Below are 5,000 nucleotides of genomic sequence, written 5' to 3' on the forward strand. Positions count from 1 at the left end.
CTGTCCGTCTGTTTTTCTTAGTGTATCGCCTTCCATCCTTTCTCTCAGTCTTTGTTTTCCATCGTCATGTCTTTCTTCTGCACATCTTGTATTTCCTGTCCTCTCACTTTCCCTTCCCTGCCCTTCTTTTCCCTTCTTCTCTTCCCTTCCCTTCCTTTTCCTTCCCTTCCCTTCCCTTCCTTTTCCTTCCCTTCCCTTCCCTTCCCTTCTTTCTCTTTCTCTTTTCCTTTCTTTTTCTTCTCTTCTGTCCTCTACGAGTCTACTACGTAACCCACTGTATCTCCTCCCTCCCTATTCCTCACACCCCTACATTCCATGCTCATCTGGTATGGACTCTTTCCCTTCCCTCCCCCTCTCCCTCTTCCTTTCTCTTTCCATTTCCCTCCCCCTCCCCTCCAACTTCCTCCCCATAACCCTTTCCCTCCCTTTTCATTTCCAATCCCTTCCTATCACCCCTCCCCCTCTCCCTGCCTACTTGTACTTCCCCCCTTTTCCCTCTCCCTCTACCTCCCCTCCCCTCCCCTCCACTCCCTCTACCTCCCACTCTCCCTCCTTCCCCTCCCTCTACCTCCCACTCTCCCTCCTTCCCCCTTCCCTCCCGTATCACTCACGTACCTAAGTGTTTTAGTGGATATCAGAACTTGTTGCGTCTTCTCCAAAACTTAAAGAAACAAAAGTCCCCCCCCCCAACTCTCTCTCTCTCTCTCTCTCACACACACACACACACACACGTTTTCACCTTTTTTCTCATTGATAGACTTGTTTCAGTGCTTTTATCTTGCTTTCACACACACACACACACACACACACACACACACAATTTTTCACATTTTTCACGTTTGCAATCCTTTTACACACACACACACACACACACACACACACACACACACACACACACACACACACACACACACACAGCAATTTCTTACGTTTGCAATCCTTCCCTCCCCCCTCCCTCTCTCTCTCTCTCTCTCTCTGGTAGGGAAGAGGGACGTGGTTTAGCATATTATAAAAGGCTTATAGTTTTGGTCTTTGGTCTTGCCCTGAATCGATCTCTGTCAGTCTTCTCAATCCTCTTCCTTTAATTATTTTATTTATCTTTACTATTTTCCCTTTACCGTCTGTTCCCTGGCTTTATTTTATAGTTATTCTTTTTATTTGGGTTTTGATAAATTGTGACTCGTCTGTATCGTATTGTAGTAGTTAAAAATTATCGAGATCACCAGTTGATTATAAGGGAGTGGCGTTAATGTATCAGAGAATCATTATTATTATTGTTATTATTATTATTATTATTATTATTATTATTATTATTATTATTATTATTATGGTGATTGTTACTATTATTATTATTTTTATTATTATTATTATTATTATTATTATTATTATTGTGATTGTTATTTTTATTATTATTATTATTATTATTATTATTAATGTCTGGCTCTGGACATAAGCTTCACTGCCCGTTTCGTGAGGCCTAGCAGTCCTCCTGCACACCTCCACATGTCACCACTTAGGCGCTAACACCCACCGTCCATATTGAATACGTGCTAGGGCTGTCTCATGCAGGACTGGTGTATTGGTATTAGCGGGGGTATTTTTACAACATATCGCTGGTATGCTGAAAGATATAGGCAGGTATAAATAGGAAATAGTTTGAGGGTAAAGACGTGGAGTAGCCCTCATGTTTTAAGGGTTATTTTTAGAGAATATGACAAGGATAGGACCCCTCTGGCCCTTGTGTTTCGTTGCTGAGTACACTGTGACGTGGGATGCAGGCTAATGTTGTCTTTACCCTCCCCGTCTTCTTCCTGTTCCCTTTTTCTTTATCAGTAATTTTCTTCCTATTATTATTTGCCCTCCCTCTTCCTCTTTACTTTGCCTTTACCTCATCTCTTCCTATTTGTCAATTTCCCTCTTCCTGTTTTCTTTTCCTTTTCCTCCTCGTCTTTATCATTTCTTTGCCTCATTTCTTTATCTTATTTTTTATTGTCCCTCTCTTCTTCCTCCTCTTTTTCTCTTTCTTTGCCCCATTTCTTCTTCCTCTCTTCACCTTTTATTCCTTCCTCTCCTTCGTCATCTCTCCATCCTTCCTTCCTACCTCCCATTTCTTCCTTGTGCCTCTCTGTTCATCTTCTTTCCTCCTCTTCAGCCTCCCTTCCTTCCTTCCTTCCTTCCTTCCTTCCTTCCTTCCTTCCTTCCTCCCTCCCTCCCTCCCTCCCTCCCTCCCTCCCTCCCTCCCTCCCTCCCTTCCTTCCTTCCTCCCTTTCCCTCCATAACTCTTACCTCCTTTCTGCCTCCCTATTCTTCCTCTTTCCTTTCCTTTTCTGCTTCTCTTTCCTCCATTTTTTTGCCCCATTTTCCCTCCTTCTGCCCTCATTTCCTTCCTATTTTATCTCCCTTCCTCCACTTCCCTCCTTTTCCTCTTACCTCCTTCCTACCCCCCCAGTTCTTCCTCTTTCCTTGTCATATGCCTCCCCATCCATCCTTCATACCTTCCTTCCTTCCTTCCTTCTTTCCTTCCTTCCTTCCTTCTTTCCTTCCTTCCTTCCTGTTTTACCTACCGTCACTTCCCTCTATTTCTCCTACCTCCTTTCTATCTCCGGATTCTTCTTCTTTCCTCTTGTGCTTCCCTTTCCCTCCTTTTCTACCTCTCTGTTCTTATTCTTTCCTCCTCTTCTCTCCCTTTCTTTCCTCTGATTTTCACCTCCCTTCCTTCATCTGCTTTTACCTCCCTTCTTTCCTCTGCTTTTCCCTTCCTTCCTCCTTCCTTTTACCTCCCTTCTTTCCTCTCTTCCTCCAGTTCTCTCTCAAGCGCCTCTTTTATGCTCAGTTTACAGCGCCCCTCCCTCCCATCCACCGACCCCCATTTTCTATACACTGAGCCCAAACTCTTCCATTTCCCGTAAGAATTTATATTACACACACTTGCCATCCACCTGACTCACTGTAATTGCTTTACTACGAGGCTGTCTGTTTTATTTTATTTTATTTTTGGACTTGTTTACGCGCAGGTGGGTTATTACTGTTGTTTTTTTACTATTACTATTGCTGCTGCTACTACTACTACTACTACTACTATTACTGCGATTATTATTATTATTGTTATTATTACTACTACTACTACTACTACTACTACTGCGATTATTATTATTATTATTATTATTACTACCACTACTACTACTACTACTACTACTACTGGTACTACTATATTATTATTATTATTACTACTACTGCTACTATTACCACTACTACAACTGTTACTACTACTACTATTATTACTACTACTGCTGCTGCTACTACTGCGATTATTATTATTATTATTATTATTATTATTATTATTATTATTATTTATCCTGCAGTGAGATGACAGTGTTTTGCTTTGGATTTCTTCTGATAATTTTTTTCTTTACCTGGGAAAGATTCATTCTCTCTCTCTCTCTCTCTCTCTCTCACACACACACACACACACACACACACACACACACACACACACACACACACACACACACCACAAATCATCCCGAAAGAGTTAAAGAAGAGAGTTAAGGGTAAACTAAAGAATTTTCCGTCTAATACCGCGACACGCCCACGACATACGAAGCTCTGCCCTCACCAGGTAAAATTACTTCCGTTACCTGCCAGAGCCCACGAGTAAAGTAATTAAGAGAGAGTCAGGTGAGTTAGGTGGAGGTGTAATGTGTGTAATGTACCCTCATGCTGGATAGGAGTGTGGGCCTCTCTCTCTCTCTCTCTCTCTCTCTCTCTGACACACACACACACACACACACACACACACACACACACACACACACACACACACACACACACACACACACACACACACACACATCTTTATACCCTATCTTTCACACACTCATCTCTATGCCCCTCTCTTTCGCACACTCATCAATATCTCGTCTATTTTGCACTCACACAATTCATTTCTCACACACCTGACAGACACCATTATTTTGAGTCCACTTTCATCATCTTCCACTTGCTCACTCTCCATCTCGTATTTCTCCACCTCATGTTTCTCCACCACGTATTTCCCCACGACGTATTTCTTTACCATTTCTCCACCACGCATTTCTCCCCACCTATTCCTCCACCTATTTCTCCACCACGTATTTCCACCTCGTATTTCTCATTCTCTCTCTCCGTCTCTTACCTGCCACTTTCCACCTCCGCCAGCTCATACATTTCCCTGACCTTTATTCTTCACTCCGCCTTAACCTCGTCTTTCATCCTTGGCTAACAGACCGTACCATCAGACTTGCCCGGAGTCATTTTCACTTCACACGTGGTTCTTGGGAAACGATCTTGCTTCCACCAGGGCAGTTGGGTGACAGATGTAATATTCTGTATAAATATAGTCAGGTATTTGCAAACAGGTCGACTCTGGAACTGTCTCCCTCCGTCTGTATTTCCTACTTCCTGTGATCTCCAGTCTTTCAAATGCAGTGTGTCCAGGCATCTCGAAATGAACGGATCTTGAATTTGGCTCTCTATTGTATTGTTGTTGTTGTTTTTCTTGGAAGGAACTGTTTTGCGGGCTCAGCCTTTGGTTCCTTCTTCCTCGCATAAAACAAAAAATCTGTAAAGCATCAAATATAACTAAATCACACAGCTGTTGAATTAAAGAAAGTAGAGTGAGTTAGGAGAGGTACCCCAGGCAATGTTTTCGCCAGCAGGACCTCTCAACATGGGAGGCGTAACCCGACTCGACATCCACGCTGTGTGCATGACCTGGCGTGCATCTGTAACTCCACGCCATTATCTCACGCCCCTGCTCACATTTACACGCTCGAGTAACTCACCAACCCACGCCGGGAGAGTGGAACAAGGCGTGGAGATTGAGAGCGTGGAAGATAGTGCATGCGTGGGTAATATTGAGTTTATCTGGGAGGTGTGGGGAGAGAGCACTGAGTTTTGGATTTCTGAGTACTGATTTGATCCGTAGGGTCTGAGTGCGTGCGGATTGACAGCTGGGGAGA

Source organism: Coenobita brevimanus, chromosome 40, assembly GCF_032717465.1.
Source record: "Coenobita brevimanus isolate Jiangsu-jjx chromosome 40, ASM3271746v2, whole genome shotgun sequence".
NCBI lineage: Eukaryota > Metazoa > Arthropoda > Malacostraca > Decapoda > Coenobitidae > Coenobita > Coenobita brevimanus.